Raw genomic sequence first — 23,089 nt, 5'->3', positions numbered from 1 at the left:
ATCATGTCTAAAAGATCTAAGAGGAGCTTTAGAGGAAAGTTGATTGATAGTCAATGTGATGAGATACTTATTCACATAATGAAACAATTTGATGGCATGCAAATTCATGTAGATGATGTTGAAGTTTTGATTTCTCATTCCAAAGGTGATCAAGTCCAAGGAGATCAAGCAAAAACATCTTGAGCAAAAAACAACTTAATTCAACAAGGGTTTCTAACATCTCAACAATAATAACCTTTTTTTGAGTGATCTAAAGGATTTTTTGAGATAGATAATAATTACCAAGATTTTTTGAAGGGAAAGTGAATCTCACTTTATTTGTGGATTGACTTGCAACAATTGAAGAATATTTTGAAGAGTAAGGTTTGCTCGAATGAAACTAATGGGTTTAGCAAAATTAATGGTGGATTGGTGTTGTAGCCGACATAAGGAGATTAGGGCAACTTGGTGGTGTCCAATTATAGCAAAAGATGATTACTCTCACTTTAGGTTATGTGAAAGGAGGTAAATTATAGAGGCAATTGGCTGCCAAATGACTAGAGAATGGGAGGAATTTTTTTCTTTGAGGACATGAACTTGATTGATCTTTGTCCCATTGCAGTAAGTTACCATCCTCTATTCAATTGAACACTCTCATGGGAACAATTTTGTGGTGTCCAAAATACTTAAAACTTAGATGTAGATGATAATTCAATGAAAATGTATATGATATGGACCGCATGCCTAGAATAAGTCTTCTAGACAATTGATTTTCGCGATTGCACAGTATTTCTCCTTAGCTAGCTTATTCGACCATCTCACTTAATAAGAATATATATTTGTTAAATTTAAAATTCATTTTATTAAAAACAAGTCTTTTGAATTATTTTATGAAAAATTGACTAAAGTGCTTTTGAAAGTCAACTCAAATCGTACGTGCCTTGAATGTCAACTGTTTCATCCAATACTGTAATTGCATGAAGTGCGAAGCAAGGTATCCACATCAACAAGTCAAGAATAATAATTGTAGCAAAAAGATTAATTACTTTCATTTCTCCTATCCTAATCCGTCTTCAAATAATATGTCCTCTCTTAATCTGTCTTTAAATTATATGAAAGAAAATAAATCATAGATCAATTTATAACCTGCATAATTGTATATTTCTCATTTGTATTCAATACTATAATTCATGAAAAAAATTAATATGCATTAAAATGATATATATTTACTCGAAAGATGATAATTCATATTATATATTATATCGGATTTATTCATGTCATCTTACTTAGCTCAATAAAAAATAACATTATTTTGTCATCTTTACTTACTCGTTAATTAACATTATTATAAAAATTGTCAACGCCAGCGAGTAGCATTGCAATGCAGGTACGTTATAACACCACTATTTTTATATGCCCCACTGCCCATGATTTGAAAAAAAGTTCATGTAATTCACATGATACTTTGAACATAATTTATTATAAGGTTGAATAAATTTGGTGTTTTTATATGCTAAAAAAAAACGTAATAGTTTTGGTCATAATTTATTATAAAATGGTGGCTAAAATAATTTTTAGTGAAGTTCGATTTTATTTTATTTTTAGAACAGATGAATGTTTGGTATCATTTTCGCCTTATATTCTCATTTTGTTAAAATAAGCCCCAAATTTTGTCATTGTCTCCTAACTTTCCAAAACTAATTTTAAAGATTAAAATTAAAAATGGGGATGGGCAAAAATATCCTTATTGTCAAACTATTTTAATAGTTTTGGTCAAATTTATGACAAAATGAAAATAATTTTAATAGTACTGCTAAAATGTGAAGTAACTTTCTAAGAAATATCAATGTTAATCAAAATTATAGAAATGTGGAACACAGTTTAACTGTTTTTATTATAATAGTTTTGATAAAAAATAATTCATATTTAATAATTTTAATTAAAATTATTCAAAACTATTCCACGTTATAACAGTTTGATGTTTAAATAATTTTAATTAAATTATATCACTTTTAATTAAAGTATAAATAATTTCAATTAATATTAAAATAATTTATAGAAAAATATTTTAAGGATAAAAAATAAAATAAGATATTTTAAAATATTTTTTTATCAAATAAAAATTAAGAAAATATTGAATTACTCGACAACGACTGATTGGCTTCACGCCCATCTAGATCGCAGTGGAAGCGATCGACGAGAGAAAGAGGGATTTTGAATCTTCTCCGGTCGATTCAGCGATGTGGCCTGATTTGAGCTTCGATTCAAAGTCTGGTGGAGCAGAAGGAATCTCCGCAGGAAATTTCCTGGAAAGAAGCCAAGGCATCATCTCCACTGGAGGACAAACTCGGATGTCGACAAGTATGTGGCTGCTGCTCTTCTTTTTCTTCCTGCCCTTCCTTTTAATCTGATTTACTGGAGACTTCAATTGGCTTTCTACTTCCAAGGCGAGCATTTTAGCTTCAAGCCTGATCCCAGCTTAATATAGATTGCTTTTCTGTTTTTTATTATTATTTTTTCTAAAATTGTTTGTTCTTTTTGTCAGTTGCTAAAAAGTTATTGAGAGTCTGCTTCGGAGGGGTTTTCTTCCACTTTGAGCATCACAAGGGAAAAAGTTGATAGGAATGGATGTGCCACTCAAAAGAAAAAGGTTGGATTGCCTCTTTCTGAAAAGTAAACTTAGAATCCAAATGTAAAGTAAAGTATTTTAAATTGACAGTCTTATCTCCTCCCAAATACCTAGCTAGTATTCTTGGCTTGACGCCTCCACGGGTGTAGTCAAGTTGGTACTCGGGTGGTAGAATTGTTATACATGGGCAAGGTTCGAATCCCCTGGGGTTCATTCCCTCATGGAATAAGTTCCTCCCGAGGTCACTCAGTACTGTGATTTACCACTCTTCCACAAATCTTGGGGCGGGTTGTGGAGGGACATCTAAGATGAGTGTTATCACCTTTTGCTACACATAGTATTCTTGGCTTGGCTTCTTGAAGTAGCAGTTTATAATAAAATATGTGATCTTATGTTAGCTTTGTATTTAGAAGTAAAAAAAGTAATTGGTAATATATCATTATATTTTTAACCATTTGATGCTATGGAAATTGACTAATGAGCTGGATGTTGAGGTGGAGATGATGATGTGGAAGTCTGCTTGTGGCTGTTGAGATGGGAGGGTCATTTGATTTGCCTCGCATGGTTTGACTTGTGCATACTAGAACAAGCATCGGGGAATATTGGAGATGTCTGACAAAACCCCTTCCATGCTTAAGTCATTAGAGGTGTAGTGAGCAAACAATATAAAAGTGAAATTGAGAAAGAGAGAGGACCAAAATACCAACATACCTTGGTATTTTTAGGTATGAGATGGGGAGTTTCCTATGGAGATTGTGACCACTATCTCCGAAAAATTGTTTAGTCGTTTCTGCCATTAATCTCAGTTGGTTGATCAGTAATTACAGTCATCTCCGTTAATGTCAGCAACTTGACCATTACTAATCATTAACTCCAAAAATGGTGATCATGGTGGAACAACGTGAGGATCGTGGGGCACATCTACTCATGGCCAATAACTGTGCAGGTGATAGTGTAACCTATTGAACTTACAGGGGAGAGATCAGGGAACTCAGAGGAGAGAGTTCGAGGAGTTCGGAATAAAGAGCTCAGAGAGCTCAAAGGTGTTGACGTGCCAACCTAGTCCAAGAAGTCAACTCTTTAGTCCAAAGTCTTTGAACACGCAAGTGGTATGTCGACTTGAAGTAAGACCAAATAGGCATGACTTGCTGACTTGTTGTGAGATAATACTAGGGGTATCACCATTAGTCTTTTATTTTTGTATTGGTAAAAATATCTCTAGCATTGAGACTTTTACAACTATTTTGTTTATAGATCAAATGACCTCATGGATTGAATTTCACATAATTGTTTATCATTATTATGCATGCCGAAGGTAGAAGTTTAGTATAATTTTATCGCCACACTATTAATATTTTGCTTTAAGTTTGGTGGAATAAAATAATATGATTATACATTTGCCATGTATTATCTATCTCATGATAGTCCCTTCTATATTCTCCATCTATGTTATCTTATCAATTGTAACTGTGTATGTCATATTATATATATATGAAAATTAAAAGATAAGCCTAATCTAAGGCATACCTAATTTTAATTCTAAGTTTAAGATACAATTAATTATCTAGATAGAATTAGTGATAAGTAAAATCTCTATATTGAGTCTACCTCCTAATTCCTGAGTTCTTAGGGTTGGACAAGGTGCCACCATAGTGGACCATGTATTGGCTACCTTTAGTGAGCAAGTGGTGCTCATCTCTTCTATTACTTTTCGTTCTCAACCCCACCAACTAGAAGATCCATTGCTTCTGTAGATAACCTATCTTTAAAAGTATAAAAAACATTACATCTTGACTTTGAAAATCAACTGCAGGAACCTCTTCTGCACACCAGTTACACCTCTTCCAACAATGCCTCCCATGGCTATCTCATTGCAAAAAACATCTCACCAAATACTAGTCACAACTTATACCTGCTTTATTATTGCTTCAGAGGTTCTACATCGATCATATATTCCTCAAAGAACTATGATGAAACCCCTTCACCATGCATCTGGTAAAGGGAAGATCTAAATTGTGACATATGGTCATTTAGATAGGGATAGATCTTTATGTTGGGACTAGTGCGAGTTAGGGTGAGGGGGTGAATAGCTCCTTTCGCTTCAATTAGATTGCGCAGTGGAAATTTGAAGCAAATCGACAACACAAGCACAACTCCAAGATTTATTTGGTTCACAATCTCCTAAGGTTGCTACATCCAAGACCTAGTTCTAGTGAACTATCACCACTAAATCTTCTCCTTTTGGATACCTTCCAGAGGTAGAGAAACCTCATACAACCTATTTCTTTCCAACCAAATACAAGCCATACAAAGATATAAAGAGAAAACAGAAGTACAAAGTAAGCTACACTATACACAATGATCTTGCTTTGCTCGCTGTTAGATAGCTTTAGAATGTTTCTTGTTGGCCCGGAAATGCAGCAATATTTCGTCCTTAAATCCCAAAGAACCGACCCATCAATCTTCCTCGTTATAGCATTGTTATTGGGCTGATTTCTCCCTATCAGTTGATTGCTGTCTCTCATCAATCGACTGTTTTAAAGGTTTGACCGTTGACTCGACTATTGAATTGACTTCTGATCTACAGTTGAAATTATCTTGATATTCGAACATCAGTCGATTGCTAACTTTCATCAATCTACTATTACTTCAACAGTCGAATCTCACAGTTGAGTTTCAAATTTTCTGTTCACTTGAACAGTGCCATAAGTTGATTGCTTAACCCTAGCAATCGATTGATCATGACCAATTGAGTTGAACAATCGAGTTCTAAAATTCAGGGTTTAGGGTTATCAGTCGATTGATAGGTCTGTTTCAACTTTTTCAAGATTGAATTTTCATTTTGTCTGATATCCGGTTGACCTCAGTCTACTAAGACTTCCTTTGTCTAACATCTTATCAACTTTGACCTGCTGATACTTTCTGTTGCCTAACTTCCGGTTCACCTTGATCTGTCAGGATTTCACTCATCGCTAAGTGTCCGATCAACCTTGATCGACTTGAACTTCACGTAGCATACCAAGTGTCTAGTTCTGCATAACCCATTTGGACTTCGCTTTTCATGTCAAATGTCCGATCCTCTATGACCTACTTGCACTTCACCCCTTGCCAACTCCTTGTTGGACTTTGGACCGCCAAGTGTTTGATCCGCCGCAACCCACTTGGATTTTTCTCTTGTCAATTCTTTGTTAGGCTTCTGATCGTCAAGTGTTCGATTCTTCATGACCTACTTGGATTTCGCTTCTCATGCCAAGTGTTCGATCAACCTTGACCGACTTGGAGTTCACGTCTTATGCTAAGTGTTTGATCCTCCATGACCCACTTAGACTTCACGTCTCATGCCAAGTGTCTGGTCATATATGACCCACTTGAACTTCACTTTTCATGCTAAGTACTCGGTCTTTCATGATCCATTTGGATTTCACCTCTTGCCAACTCCTTGTTGGACTTTCAACCGCCAAGTGTCTAGTCCGTCGTGACCTACTTGGACTTTTCTGTTATCAACTTTCTGTTGAGCTTTCAAATGCTAAGTGTCCGATCCTCCATGACTAATTTGGACTTCGCTTCTCATGTCAAGTGTCTAATCAACCTGAACCGACTTGAACTTCACTCAATCAACTAATATATTAATCAAATATCGAAACTTAGCTCGAGTGAACTCGAGCTTGGTTAACCTTGACCAGAGGTTGATTGTACCAACAATCTCTCCCTTTTTTATATTTGACAATATATTTAAATTAAGGCTAAACCATTAGCCCATAATCCTATTTCATCCTTCTTCTCATTGCCAAAGCATACATGAAGGTTTCCTAACTTAAACCCTTTATTTTCCCCCTTTGATATATATCAAAAAACTTATTAAAAAAAAACATTCTCTTCTTCCATTACAAATTTCCAACACCACAATGGCGGTTCTCTCTACCTTATATTTTCTCCAATGTTCAACCTTGAGCATACCATCCTTCATTTATTTACCAATCCTTAAAATCTTCCCTTTTATACCTAAGTCATGCCTTTAAGGCGAACCTCCCCTCAAAGCATGCTCCACTTCCATCATTGCACCAACAATGATTTTGAGGTTTTAAAACTTTTTAGGAAATTCTAAAATCTAAATCATGAGGTAAAAAAATTCATCTAAATCTCTCCCTCAATTCCTTATTCTTCTCCTTTTTAACATCTCTTTTCATTTTCACTAAGAAAATTTTCTTTGATTACTTATCCAAGCATAGGTTAAGGGTACTTAAGATACTTAAGAGTGAGCTTAACCGACTGAAATAAATCCATTTTAGTTAAAACTCATTGTAATAATCAATTGTTATTGGACAACAATCGATTAATACATGCAATAATTGACTGGTTTTTTGAAATAGTTGATTGCTTGCCTGAAAAATTACAATTCAAATTCAGATCAAATTTTTGAAATGCATAAGTAATTCTATAATTTTTAAAAAATCATGAAAATTCATACAGACATTACTTATGTCAAATACTATCAAGGAAAAATGATTGTCTAAGAAAAGAATTCTTATTTTCAAAAAATAGTATGAAGTTGGAAATCATTGAAAATTTCAATGTTTCACTCTAATTTTGTATCAACTTAATTAATGGTGATTCCTATCAACAAATAGACTTCACCAAAGTTTTTCAAAATAAATTTGAAATAGTTTTGAAATGGTTTTCATAGTCGATTTCTAACCATAATCTATGAGCTAAATGCACATGACTTGCACATTAGTTTTTCCCATGATTGGTCATGCAACAATTCATTTGATTTGATAGAGTTTTGCTTATTTTGATGCACCAAATTAGCATCTTGAATTTAGTTCATCATTCTAACATCTTACTTTATCTAATGTATCTCAATACACACACAAGTTAATCATATTATATTTGTGATGTAAATTTTTTCCTCTAAACTAAGGGATCATGTATCTCTACTTAAGCATTGTAAATTTGATCATCCTACTTAGGATGTTAACTAATGTCATTTGTCCTCAATTATAAGGAATAAAAATTTATGCATTAAATTAGTATGATATACATCAAATGCATAACTTTTAAAAAGAAATCAATCATACTTAAATGATTCAAACAACGTATTATCATGATAAAATAAATGTATATGATGTCATGACAAGTATCAACACACAAGCATGGCAAGTATAGCACACTAATAAAAATATCTAGATTTTAAATTTAAGTGTTATCAACTAATCATTATGTCAAATACAAAATTTGACATAAGTGGCCTAACTCCCTCGAATGTGTCAAAAATCCCAAACTTAACACACTTTATGTTTCTATCCTATTGTATCAATTTTGATCAACTTAATGACTCAATTCTTATTGACACACTATAGAAATCTTCCAAGATAAGATTTAAAACTTCATTCTCAAGATATCACAATACCTTGAAAATGGCCTAAAATGCTCAATTTTATCATGGTTGGGTTAACTACCCTTCTAATTTAGGTTGGCACACCCTATACCTATCTAATGTGAAGGGATCACACTCTTAGGAACTCAATACCTATTGGAGCTCTTTGAGAGTACTAGGTATTCATTAGGGATAATCTTCTTAGATACCTTTCTAATGACTTTTCTAAGCTTCTTAGAAACCTTAGTCATTGTAGCTTCATTGAGGTTAATGCTAGGAATAACCTCCCTTATAACCTTGACTCCACTCCTAGACTTAGGATTAGTTCATAAGTACATGAAACTCTATGGTATGATAGCACGCTCTCCTTGGACTTTGGTTTGTATCCCAAACCTTTCTTGTCCTTGGATGATTCTTGCCTATGTAAATCTAAATTTTATTTCTTTGACTCTTTAAATATATTTTTCATCTTCCTAAGGGTTTTCTCTAAATGATTTAGTCTTGGTCTCAAGATTGATTTTCAACCTCTAAATCATTAATCCTTGATTTTTCATTTCTTTCTTAATCTTTTTTCTTCCTAGGCATATGTCTAATTTTCTTAGAGTTCTTGCCTAGAGTATTTTCTATCTTTAGGTGAGGTAGTTCTAGCATGATATGATCTATAATTGTCTCATTAGAATTATCATGCTTCTTATTTTCATGATAATAAACTCTAAATTCATAAAATTTAGATCTATTATGCTTTTTATCATGACACAAGGGAATTGCATTGTGAAATAATACCTTAGGAGCTCCCTATAACTTTGAGATTCCTCCCTTGTCTTTAGTTTGATGCCTCCCCTTTGGACATTGATTTCGATAATGTCCACTTTGGTTGCATGTGAAGCACACTATGTGCTCTTTGCCCTTTCTGTACCAAGGGTCCGGCCTCCTTTGACTTCTCCTTTATCTTTGGTATCACTTGAATCTTCTTCTTTGTCAATTTAGGGCACTTGCTCTTATAGTATCCTTTCTTGCTATACTTAAAACATAAGACATGATCTTTATTTTTAATAATTGAAATTGTTATACCTTCATGTATTTGAGCTATCTCTACTAGTAGATGTGTCACACTCTTCATCTTCATTGGCTCTGGATGTTGAGGGTTCATCTTGTTAATGTTGTCAATGATCTCTCCCCCTCAATCCTTGAGGTAGATGTTTTTCATCTTCCATCTTCGGATGTTGAGTGCCTCTCAATTTCCAAGTTTTCTTATTCTTAAATCGATGAGTTGGACTCATCTTCATCTTCATATTGTGCCAATGAGGGACTTTCATGAAGCTTAACCAACTTGGTTCATAGATCACACATATCCTTATATTTACCTAATTTATCAAAATATTGTTAGGCGCCAAATTAATTAAAATTTTGGTTACCTTGTCGTTTATCTCAAATTTTTGGATTTGCTCTTCGGTCCATTTCTTCTTCTTGGAGTCTTCCTTTGCTATCCTTCGGGGATTTGAATTCCTCCATTAAGATGAACCAATTCCCGATGTCCATCATCAAGGAATTTTTTACCCTTGTCTTTCATTGATCAAAGCCTCCCAATCCGAAAGGTGGAGGTGCTCAGATGTCATATCTAAATCCATCTCATGGATCCATTGCAAAGTTGAGCTCCTTCGATGATTAGTCCTTTGACTTGTTATTATTGAAGAGCTCAAAATCACTCCGTCTTCCTCTAGTTTTTGCTTCTCCACTACAATTAGTCTGATAAAGAGAACCTTACTATGATGCCACTTGTTAGGACTGGGGCGAGCTAGAGGAGGATGAATAGATCCTTTCATGTCGATTGAATGTGCAGCAGAAACTTGAAGCAAATTGACAACACATGAACAATACCAAGATTTACTTGGTTCATTGCTTCCCAAGGTAGTTACATCTAAGGCCTAGTTCTAGCGATGCTACCACCACTAAACCTTCTCCTTCTTAGATACCTTCTGGAGGTAGAGAAGTCTATTACAACTTATTTTTATAAAGCAAATACAACCAAATACAAAGATATAAATGAAATTAAAAGAAAACGAAACTTTACGTTTACACAAGTGTTGCTTTGGATGCTTCTTGTTACTTTAGAATTGCCTCTTGTGAGGTAATTGATTTAATTAATCACTGTGAATTCATTAAAGAATTGATGGATTATCTAGATACCTGACTTCGAATCTGCTAAATCACAAATTCTATCTAGCTCTGAGGTCTCCTCATTACAAGAAGTGTTTAGCCGCATTCTCCGTACAGAAAATACCACACCTGTTCCACCTAGTGGTGCTTTGGTGAGTTATAATAATAATTATGTATCAAAAAGATCAACTATTCACAATAGAAACAAAGGAGGAGACTCACAAGCTTCTGAAATTCGGACATCAAATTCTAGTGGTATTATATGTAACTATTGTCGCAAGCCGGGTCATACAAAATTTGAGTGCAAAAAGCTTCAGTACAAAAATCAGCAAAAACATCGGGCTCATATTGCATCCACTAATGATACCTCTGATAAATCGGTGCTTGTCTCTGCAGAAGAATTTGCCAAGTTCTCTCAATATCAGGAATCACTTAAGTCTTCATCTTCCTCTATCACTGCTATTGCTGATTCAGGTAACCACAATACATGCCTTGTTTCCTCATCCTCTAAGTGGGTCATTGATTCTGGTGCCACGGATCATATGACAGGTAATTCTAGTCTCTTTTCTACTTTCACGCATAAATCCAACACTCCTATTGTTACCTTAGCTGATGGGTCTTCATCTTGCGTTCGTGGGTCTGGCACTGTCAATCCCACTCCTTTGCTTTCCTTATCCTCTGTCTTACATTTACCGAATTTATCATTTAATTTGCTCTCTGTTAGTCAGTTAACTCGTAATCTTAACTGTTGCATCTCATTCTTTCCTGATCATTGTTTATTTCAGGATCTTTTGACGAAGAAGACTATTGGTAAAGGACATGAAAATGGAGGTCTCTACATTCTTGATTCACCTGCCCCAAGATCTCTCGTTTGTTCAGGTGTAAATTCTCCTTTTGAGGCTCATTGTAGGTTAGGACATCCATCTCTTCCATTGCTCAAGAAACTCTGTCCACAATATAGTAGCGTGTCTTCATTAAATTGTGAGTCATGTCAATTTGCAAAGCATCACCGTCTTAGTTCAAGTCCAAGGATAAATAAACGTGCTATTAGTCCTTTTGAGTTAGTTCATTCTGATATTTGGGGTCCTTGTCCTATTCTGTCTAAACCTGATTTTAGGTATTTTGTCACTTTTGTGGATGATTATTCTCGTGTAACTTGGTTATATTTAATGAAAAATCGTTCTGAGTTATTTTCTTTATTTTGTGCTTTTTGTACGGAAATTAAAACTCAGTTCAATATGTCCATCCGTACTTTAAGAAGTGACAATGCCAAAGAATATACGTCCAGTCTATTTCAATCTTATATGAGTCAGAATGGTATACTTCATGAAACCTCTTGTGTTGATACTCCATCCCAGAATGGTGTGGCTGAACGTAAGAATAGACATCTTCTTGAAACAGCACGAGCTCTTTTATTTCAAATGAATGTTCCCAAGTCTTTTTGGGCAGACGCAGTTTCTACTGCATGTTTTCTCATTAACCGTATGCCATCCTCTGTTCTTCATGGTGAGATTCCTTACAAAATTTTGTTTCCTAACAAGTCATTGTTTCCTGTTAACCCTAGGATATTTGGTAGCACTTGTTTTGTTCGGGATGTCCGTCCACAAGTCACTAAATTAGACCCCAAATCTTTGAAATGTATTTTCCTTGGTTATTCTCGTCTTCAAAAGGGTTATAGGTGTTATTGTCCTAGTATTAATAAATATCTTGTTTCAATCGATGTTACTTTCATGGAAGACACACCTTATTTCTCATCCTCACATATCCCGACTTCTCAAAAGGAAGATGATGATTTATTGGTATATTCTGTTACATCCTCTACACCTGTCTCAGAATCGGCTTTTGTCAAGCCTCCTATTATTGAAATATACTCCAGGCGTCGACCTCCTGATTCATGTCCTGCACCTACTACTTCGTCATCAGATCCAATTCCGAATGATGATCTTCCTATTGCATTACGAAAAGGTAAACGTCAGTGTACTTATCCTATCTCTTCGTTTGTTTCTAATAATGGCTTGTCGTCCTCTTCCTGTTCTTTTATTGCTTCACTTGACTCTATTTCTATTCCTAAAACTGTCCGTGAGGCCTTATCTCATCATGGTTGGAGAGATGCAATGATAGAGGAAATGAAAGCCTTGAATGATAATGATACTTGGGACTTGGTTGATCTACCTCCAGGAAAACAAGCTATTGGATGCAAATGGATATTTAATGTTAAAGTCAATCCAGATGGGTCAGTTGCCAGACTAAAAGCTCGTCTTGTTGCTAAGGGTTATGCTCAAACATATGGTGTGGATTATTCTGATACTTTTTCTCCTGTTGCAAAGTTGACATCTGTTCGGTTATTTATTTCTCTTGCTGCTACTCATCATTGGCCTTTACATCAACTTGATATCAAGAATGCTTTTCTTCATGGTAATCTTCAAGAGGAGGTGTATATGGAGCAACCTCCTGGTTTCGTTGCTCAGGGGGAGATGGGGCGAGTTTGTCGTCTTCGAAAGACTTTGTATGGTTTGAAACAAAGTCCTCGTGCTTGGTTTGGAAAATTTAGTCAGGTTGTTGAAAAGTTTGGTATGAAGAAAAGCAAGTCTGATCATTCTGTGTTCTACAAGCAGTCAGGAGCTGGTATTATTCTGTTAGTTGTGTATGTGGATGATATTGTGATTACTGGTAGTGATACTACGGGAATTTCATCTCTCAAATCTTTCATTCTCACTCAGTTTCATACAAAAGATTTAGGGGTGCTAAAGTATTTCTTAGGTGTTGAAGTAATGAGGAGTAAAAATGGTATATTTCTATCTCAGAGGAAATATGTTCTCGACTTATTAACTGAGACAGGAAAGTTAGGGGCAAAACCTTGTAGTACTCCAATAACTCAGAACGTGGATCTTACAGCAGATGGAGAATTATTTGAACATCCAGAGAGATATCGAAGGTTGGTTGGAAAGTTGAATTATCTTACCTTGACTCGTCCAGATATTGCATATTCGGTTAGTGTTGTTAGTCAGTATATGTCAACTCCAACGGTTCATCATTGGGCAGCATTAGAGCAAATTTTGTGTTACTTGAAGGGCGCACCCGGACGAGGTATTGTATATAAAAATCATGGGCACACTCGTATTGAATGTTTTTCAGATGCAGATTGGGCAGGTTCTAAAATGGATAGAAGGTCTACTTCAGGTTATTGTATCTTTGTTGGAGGAAATTTAGTATCATGGAAGAGTAAAAAGCAAAAGGTTGTGTCGCGATCCAGTGCAGAATCAGAATACAGGGCTATGACACAGTCTGTATGTGAAATAATGTGGATATATCAACTGTTGACTGAAGTAGGACTCAAAATTTCAATACCAGCAAAACTATGGTGTGATAATCAAGCTGCTATTCACATTGCATCGAATCCCGTGTTCCATGAGCGGACTAAGCACATTGAAATTGATTGTCATTTTGTTCGTGAGAAAATTCAACAAGGCTTGATCACTACAGGATATGTAAAAACTGGAGAACAATTGGGGGACATCTTCACAAAAGCTTTAAATGGGATCCGAGTTGATTATCTTTGTAACAAGTTGGGCATGATTAATATCTATGCTCCAACTTGAGGGGGAGTATTGGTTATAAATATTTGTTATTTTTTATAGACTTTTTCTAGAATAGGCCCTAAACTCCTAACTATAAATAGGGTCTTATATCTTGTAATTGTGAATGAATTCTTTTGATTATTTTGGATATCAATACAAAATATCATTAGTCCATTTCTTTTTCTTGAGTCTTCCTTTGTTATCCATTTGGGTTTCGAATTCCTCTATAAAGGTGAACCAACTTTCAATGACCATCATTAAGAAATTCTCCACCCTTGCCTTCCATTGATCAAAGCCTTCTAATCCGAAAGGCGGAGGTACTCGGATATCATATCCGAATCTATCTCGGGGATCCATCCCAAAATCATAGCTCCCTTCGATGTTCAGTCCAATGACTTGTAGGTTTTGGATAGCTCCAAATAACATCGTCTTCTTCCTATAGCTTTTTGCTCCATCAGTGATTAATCTAGTAAAGAGCAACCTGATTCTGATACCACTTGTTGGGCCCGGTGCAAGTTAGAGGGGGAGTGAATAACTCCTTTCGCTTCGATTAGATTGTGTAGCAGAAACTTGAAGTAACTTGACGACACAAGCATAATTTCGAGATTTACTTGGTTCACAACCTCCACAAGGTTGCTATATCTACGGCCTAGTCCTAGCGAACTATCACCGTTAAACTTTCTCCTTTTCGGATTTCTTCCGGAAGTGGAGAAATTTCTTACAATTTGTTTCTTTCCAACCAAATACAAGCAATACAAAAATATAAAGAGAAAACTAAAGTACAAAGTAAGCTACACTTTACACAATGATCTTGCTTTGCTCGCTGTTAGATAACTTTAGAATGTCTCTTGTTGGTCCGGAAATACAACAATACTTTATCCTCAAACCCTAAGGAATCGGGCCCTTCAATCTTCTTTGAAATCTTCTTTTATATAATTGCTATCGAGCTGATTTTCAGCTATCAGTTGATTGTTGTCTCTCATCAATCGACTGTTATAGAGGTTTGATCGTTGACTCGACCGTTGAATAGTTATTGACTTTTGTTCTGCGACTGAAATCATCTTGATATTTGAACATCAATCGATTGCTAACTTTCATCAATCGACTATTACCTCAACAGTCGAATCCTGTAGTTGAGTTCCAAACCTTCTATTCGTTTAAACAGTGCCATCAGTCAATTGCTAAGCCCTAGTAGTCGATTGATCATGACCAATCGAGTTGAACAATCGAGTTCCACTCTCTCTATTGGCTACTGTAATGTCATCAGTCGATTGCTAAATTCTATCAATCGATTGATGTGCCTAATAGTCAATTGATCAAACTTATCAATTGACTGATCACGCAGCAGACCCCCTTTTCTTCCTCTCAGTCGATTGCTAACCTATGATTGGCTGATTTTAACCTTTTCAAGACTAAATTATCGTTTTGCCTAATATTTGGTTGACTTTAACCTACCAAGACTTCTTTTGTCTAACATCCAATCAACTTTGACCTGTCAAAATTTTTTATTGCTTAATATTCGGTTCACCTTGACCTGTTAGGACTTATTCATTGCCAAGTGTTTGATCAACTTTGATCAACTTGGATTTCACGTCTCATTGCAAGTGTCTGGTCTTCCATAACCCACTTGGATTTCGCTTTTTATGCTAAGTATTCGGTCCTTTATGACCCACTTGGACTTCATCCTTGTCAATTCCTTGTTGGACTTCTGATTATCAAGTATTCGATCCATCGTGATCCACTTGAACTTTCCCCTTGCCATCTCCCTATTGGGTTTCTTATCGCGAAGTGTCCGGTCCTTTATGACCCACTTGGACTTCGCTTCTTATATCAAGTATCTGATCAACTTTGACCGATTTTGATTTTACATCTTATGCCAAGTGTCTGGTCCTCTATGACCCACTTGGTTTCACGTCTCATGTTAACTGCCCTTCATGACCCACTTGGACTTTGCTTCTCATATCATGTGCTCGATTCTTCATGGCCCACTTGGATTTCACCTCTTGTTAATTTTCTGTTAGACTTCCGATCTTCAAGTGTCTGGTCCATCATGACCCACTTGGACCTTTCTCTTGCCAACTCCCTATTAGACTTCCGATCGCATAATATTCGGTCTCCTATGACCCACTTGGACTTTGTTTCTCAGATCAAGTGTTTGATCAACCTTGACTAACTTGGACTTTACTCAATAAATTAACATATTGATCAAACATCGAAACTCAGCTCGAGTGAACTCGAACTTGATCAACCTTGACTAGAGATCAATTGCACCAACACTTTAAGCATGGAAATTCTAAAAGATACTAGAATAGAATCATGATACCTAGTAATACTAAACAATGGTAACTGGTTATACTTGTCCCTGATGATATGAAACCACAGCACTTGATCATTATTTGTGGAACACTATACAACAAAACATAGCACAAGTAGTGATGAACCATGACACTTAATCACACTAAATTATGATACCTGATAATAATAAACCATGGTACCACTTAATCACTATTGGTAAAGCACTAAACAACAAATGACACCTGGTAATGTTGAACCATAGCTAAAATAAATTGTAAAGTCTTTCCTCCAAATGGGGAGTGCAATCAAAGGATGCTAGGCGTCTGGACTAGCCGTTGCGTGCACTTCCCGATTTACCTTGGTGGTCGGTGGGAAACTTCCGTGGGACCGGGCCGGTCACCCTCAGGGATAGTCAATTAGGCTAACTGAGATTTATCATTTTAAAAAAATATATATATTGTAAAGTCAACTCACTATTGGAAATAAAACTACTAGACCAAACTATAACACCTAATAACATCTAGTTAGACTAAAGTCTGGTACATAATAATACTAAATCCTGGTACCTATTCACTATTGAGAAAAAAAAAACATCTACACATAGCAGAGGCACCAGTGCTAGGGAGAACCATGGCTAATATGTGCTTTAAGATCTGTGTAGATCTAGTAACCATGTATAACAATTTAGAGCTCCCTTCTCTAGATGTGCGATGAAGGAGGACTTTTATCCTTCCTTTAAAGCATTCTCCAATCACTTTCTCTTTCTCATATGACTATGATTCATTGCGAATCTTCTATTTGCAATACATGAATTTGATCTCCTCTTTGTTTTATATAGTAGTCTTCCTCGTATTAATGTATTTCATGCCTCCTACCAAGGGGGAGTGTATACGCATTTGTTTTCCTTTTCTTTTTCTTTTCTTAAATCCTAGCCAACTTTTGTTCTATGTTTTACCTTTTTCTTCTTCTTCTTCTCCTTTACGCTACGTTTGCATGTTGCTAATGCACTGCATTGACCCTATGATCCTCATCAAGTGATTTCCTTCTATTTGATTTAGTCCATCTATTGTTGCCACTGTGTCATAAGGAGAAGCATATTCCAAAGAGTATGATGAACCACATAAGATTATCTTATTCTATTTTATTTGTGTTTTGCACGTGCATCACCTAAAAACCTCGACCCTTATGCTGCTCATCAAAAGGGTCATCTCACCTTGAACAAGTTCCATTTCAGGCAAGAAGATGTTGCAAATAGTAACCATCTACCTCTTACAAGTTTCAATGAATCTAAAAATTCTAGATCATTTGTATAAATGTTTCCTCTCAATTCGCTTTAGAAGATGACAATCTTTAAATTAATGCTTTCAGATCTATTCGATTAAACTCAACGAATTACTACCTCTGAATCAATCTAATCAAGTATGATAAACTCTAGATTAACTTAGAGGATTACAACCTCTAAATTAACATTTTAAAATTTCAAATTTTCTTTTACAATTATATGAATTAAGTACAAAACAAGAAATATGCAAAGCTCCAATCTCATCGTAAATAATATAAAAGGAAAAACATGATAGCCAAAAGAAGTTATTCAAAAAAGAACATAAGTCTTCTAGAATTATACGAATTGAAGTGCAAAGAAACAAATATACAAAGCTCGAATCTCACCCTAAATAATATAAAAGAAAAACCACGTTGGTGAGGAGAAGTTATTGAAGAAAGAACAAAAGCTAAGAATGCACAAAAAATCCTTTAAAGAGTGTTTACTCAACAACAATACCAAAAGGGCAGTTTGATGCATGAAGTTCCTGTCAATGTGGGATTTCGGAGGAGTGTCTATTGTACGTATCCTTACCCTTACTTTGCATTGTAAGAGGTTGTTTCATGATCACCAATTCACAAGGTAACAACTTACCATTGCGCCAAGGCTCCCCTTCACCCATGACAAAGTATTCATGTTATTTATTGAGAAACACTCCACTAGACTATTTATAGATGATTTCCAATTGCTAAAATTCAAATTTGAGCTTATCCATGAACTTTGGTGGAGTAAAATTTAAGGTTGATCAACCAACAGTCACTAGTGATTGATGGTTAATGAATAAACATCATACAACAGTTATTTTGATTGTTATCCATAAAGTTTTGTCGACAAAAGAAAAGTGTTTGGTTGACCAATGATGAATAATAACCATTGGAAATCAAATTTTTTAAAAGATTGAGAACTAGAACATTGGTCGACTAAACTTGAATGTTGGTGGACGCACTTTTATAGAGAGTATGTTTGGTCAACCAATCTTCACAAAAAGTTATGTCCAAATGTTCTAAAGGTTTTCAAAGTCACATAGCACCTAGCATCGCCACCTTGCCCTTTGGTCAATCCCAAACCATCAATCTAGAAGTTTCTAACCATTTGTTGGTAGTTCCTCATTACGACCAACAAGAAAGTTAGAGTTACAACTTAGAAGTGTTCTACTAAGGTACATTATTTACATTACAATGCATTTTATCCGAATTGCCCAAGAAAATATCTTTAATTTTTGGATTAAATATTTCTAGATGGCATCCCTTCATGGTTCAAAGCCTTTCCACGAGTTTATACTTGATCCAAAAATCCATCAACTTTATGTGCAAGACACTAAAGTAACTTGTTAAACACAATCCATTTACTTAAACATGTGTTTTCAACATTGAAAACACATGGACTAACAACTTCCGTTCCCCTTCTATGTTGAAGCAAAGTGAGGCACCTCGAACATCATATCAAAATAGCCATTTTGAGCAAGTGAGATTTTGACAAATGATAACTATCCACCTTGGAAAAGTAAACCCCACCTTTGCCAAGCCAAATCCACCTGAGACAAGACAACTAACCCAATTCACCTCCAATGAACATTCTAACATGTTCATCTTGACTGCCTAAACAAGTTCTAATTGGCCTCATTTGAAATCAATATTGCTAGTACTCAGCCAGCAAGCGTCCCAAATTGAGGTCCAAACCATATTAATATGCAATTAGTAGGCTTATATAATCTGCTCGTGAAATTAACTTAACAAGCAGAAGTCACTAGAGATTAATCCCTAGTACCTCTCTTCCTGCTTTCTCTCTCTCTACCCACACTCTCATGGTTGTGTGCACTGACCTAAGGACAAAGGGATTTATAATTTACTTACTCCATCTGATGAAGGGCAAACCAATCATTGGTTGCGTGGTTTATTAATTCTTTATGTTTTTTTATTAAGTTGGACATAGATATCTATGATAAGATATGACTTAGTCAAGCATATTAAGTTGTATACTTATGTTTCGGATAGAATCATAAAATTTTATGTTGAGTATATAATACTTATAATTCTCCTTTCGTGCAATACAATATTCCTTCCATTAAATTCACATACAATAGTTAAACTTTTTCATTCAAAGTTGGGAACTAGAGATGTGTTTGACATTGTTTCTGGTAACAGAATTGGCAAAAAGAACATGTTAAAGGAGGCCATAGGGTGATGGCATCAGCAGCATGTGGTAAATGACCCTGACATTTGAAGACATTTTGTCAAGTCGAAGTTGCAGAGCTGTTTGCGCTAAATCACAGAAAGTCTGGTTCAATCTTTCAGTTTATGCTCCATCAGGTAGAGAATAACTAGCATATATACCATGGTTCCAAGTTGTACAAGTCAAACAGATTTCTCCAGGACAAACAGGAATTTTCTGAAAGTAATCCTATCATGAATGAACACAAATTGAGAGAGCCAGTTTCTTCTTGTCCTTCTGCAATAGCGCAAAGTTGAGCAAAGATGGCAGAGGCGGTCATCGCTTGCTTGATTGAGAAGATCATTAGGGCTGTGGCCTCTGTATCTCATAGTTTCCTTGTTAGGCCTGTGCAGAATATTCACATGCAAATGAACAACATAAAGGGTGTTCTAGAGCTCACTAAGGCATTCCTGAAGCATACAAGAACATATAGAGGCGAAAATGAACTAGTGGATGTTTGGGCAAAGCTGATTCAAGATGTGGCCTATGATATCGAGGACATTGTCGATGAATACACCACCTTTTTAATGACCAGTGGAAGATGGTTTGGCTTAATTACCCATATCAACAATGTCAAGGCCAAATCTTTGCACGAATTAGGTAAGAAATTAGAGGAAAGAGAAGCCAGCCTTTTGAAGCTTGTAAAGATGAAAGATTCATATGGTATTAGAATTCCAGAGGTCTCCAGCTCGCCCAAAGAGAATGATCTAATCTGCCATTTAGCTGAATCAGCACTCTTTGTGGTGGAAGATGATCTTGTGGGGATTGAGGAAATCAAGTACAAGCTCATCAGATTATTAACAGATGAAGAGCCCCAACGCACGATAATATCTGTTCTTGGGATGGGTGGTGTTGGCAAGACGACACTTGTGGCAAGAGTTTACATGGATCAAATGGTCATTAGCCATTTCAGCTGTTGTGCATGGATCACCGTGTCCAAAAGCAATACTGTCGATGATCTCCTCAAGAAGATCCTGAAGGAACTGCACCGTGAGAGGAAGGAAGAGATCACTCTTGACTTTGATTCAATGGATTACAAAACTTTGGTGGAAAATCTCCGTTTGCATCTGGCTTACAGAAGGTACTTGATCATCTTAGATGATGTTTGGCAAGCAGATGTCTGGACTCATATTAGCCATGCTTTACTTGCTAATAATTGCCGAAGTAGAGTTGTTATTACCACAAGGGTGCAGGATGTGAGTTTCATTAGCAGGTGAGGAAAGGATCGTGAGAGTAAACCCACTACCAGATGAAATGGCATGGGATCTCTTCTGTAAGAAGGCATTTCCGAGAGAGGAGGGAAATACTTGTCCACAGAATCTGATACAATGGGCTAGGAAAATGGTGGACAAGTGTGATGGCCTTCCTCTTGCTATTGTGGCGATTGCTAATCTTCTGTCTCACAAAGAAAGGGTGGAATTGACATGGAAGAACATTCATGATAGCTTGACATGGACGGCTAATGAGGACAACAAAGAACTCCAAACCGTGCCCAGAATTTTAAGCCTCAGCATCACAAACCTTCCACACCATCTCAGGAACTGCCTCATGCATTGCAGCTTGTTTCCAGAGGAATATCCGATTGCAAGAAACAGGCTCATTAGGCTATGGGTGGCAGAGGGATTTGTGAAAGAAAGAGGAGGAATGTCGATGGAAAATGTGGCTGAGGACTACCTCAACCAGCTGGTGGGAAGAAGCTTGCTCCAAGTCACTGATAGAAATGAACTCGGACGTGTTCGGTTCTGCCGAGTTCATGATGTTGTCAGAGAGCTTATCATGGAAAGATCAAAAGATGAGCATTTTGTTGATGTTTTACAAGGCAAGTTAGAAGATGTAAACGATCGGGTTCGAAGACTTTCTATCATTAAAGATTGCCAAGGTGCCACTGTGAACCTAAGCATGAAGATATCCTCACTTCGATCTTTCCACACTTTTACACCGGTTTCCATTTCAGACTTCTTGAACAGTAAGCTGCTGAGAGTCTTGGATCTTCATGCTGCCCCAGTCGAAGTCTTGCCTAATATGATAGGCAACCTTGCCAACTTGCACTATTTGAGCATACGTAAAGCCAATGTTAAAAAACTGCCAAATTCCTTAGGGAACCTTCAGAAGCTCGAAACCTTGGATGCAATATATACCAATATAGAAGTGTTACCTAAAGGGATCATGAAACTGCGAAATCTGCGTCATCATCTGCGTCATCTGATGGTGAAGAAGTTCCATCGGCAAACTTCCAAATACACAATTCTTGGAGGTGGAGTTGAAGTTCCTGGTGGTGTAGGCAATCTGAAGGGGCTACAGACACTGAAAGCTGTGGTTGCAAATGACAAAATGGTTCATCAGCTCGCGAAGCTCACACAGATGAGAAGCTTAGACGTTCGAGGAGTTACAACTCAACTCAGCTTTGTCCTCTCATCATCGCTGTCAAAGATGGATCGCCTTGTTCGCTTGGTAGTGATGGCAAGACACAGAGATGACACATTGCTATTACGTGATATGAAACCACCACCCCAGCTGCGGACGCTAAACCTGTATGGTAACCTGGACAAAAGGATGCTGCCTCCGTGGTTTAGCACACTTGAAAATCTTACTCATCTGGTCTTAAAGATGTCCAGGCTCAAGGAAGATCCATTACCACAGCTCACTGCATTGCCTAATCTGGTTTCGCTCTTTCTCATACAAGCATATGATGGAAGCAAACTGCAGTTTCACGCACACTGTTTCGATCGGCTCAGGTCACTGAGGTTATGTGATATGAACCACCTCAATTGCATTGAAATAGAAGAGAATGCTCTTGAAAGTCTGCATGAGATGACTCTTGTAAGATGCAGTCAGTTGAAGACAATTCCAGTTGGGTTGGAACACCTCACTAGGTTGCAGAAGTTGGAAGTTGAAGGCATGCCAATAGAGCTGGTGAGTAAGCTACAGGAAGGGGGTGAAACTGAGGAGGATTCAAACAGGTTGAAACATATACCGATCATCAAGAACTTGTTGGAGAGAGATGGAATTTGGGTTGAAGACAGACTCAAGTAACATTTGTAGTTTCAGAATTCCTTGCCACCAGAATTTCCTGCATTCACAGCAAAAATCAGGCCTATTTTTCACTAGTCAAAGGTAAATTGGTTGAATACTTGTGTGCTTAAAATTCAGGAGCATTTGTCTGTTCCAGGTATTAATTTTATGTGTTTGTGTCTAATAATTCAATGTACTATTTACCTTTTTTCCCTTATTCTGCTTTAGAACAAATGTGATTAAGTTGGAAACCTGCTGTAAATATTCTGCCATTGGTATTGTTATGAGCTAAGTGTTTGTCTGTTTCATGAAAAATAATTTACAGGAATAAGGTATATTTTACATATTCTTATAAGATTTTTTTTTACAAAAGTACAAAATTTACAGAATATTCTATAAGAAATCATTTCCCCCCTATTTAGTGGTACATGGTAAAACATATCTCCCTCTTCTCGAGGTCTGGCCATTCCCTAACAAACAATTAGGATGGCGGCCAAATGACTGCAATCGGTAGCACCTTTAGTATTACA

General features: G+C 36.4%; 1 pseudogene; it reads left to right on the top strand.

Annotated features, from left to right (window-relative positions):
- The first annotated feature begins 2,185 nt into the window (after nucleotides 1-2,185).
- LOC141841611 (disease resistance protein RPM1-like) lies at nucleotides 2,186-22,856 on the top strand (annotated as a pseudogene).
- The last annotated feature ends 233 nt before the right edge of the window (nucleotides 22,857-23,089 follow it).

Source organism: Curcuma longa, chromosome 1 (assembly GCF_044706935.1).
Source record: "Curcuma longa cultivar G26 ecotype Majalengka, Jawa Barat chromosome 1, ITB_CL_G26_1.1, whole genome shotgun sequence".
NCBI classification, from domain to species: domain Eukaryota; kingdom Viridiplantae; phylum Streptophyta; class Magnoliopsida; order Zingiberales; family Zingiberaceae; genus Curcuma; species Curcuma longa.
The sequence above is the reverse complement of the archived record's forward strand: the minus strand, read 5'-3'. Positions and strand labels throughout refer to the sequence as shown.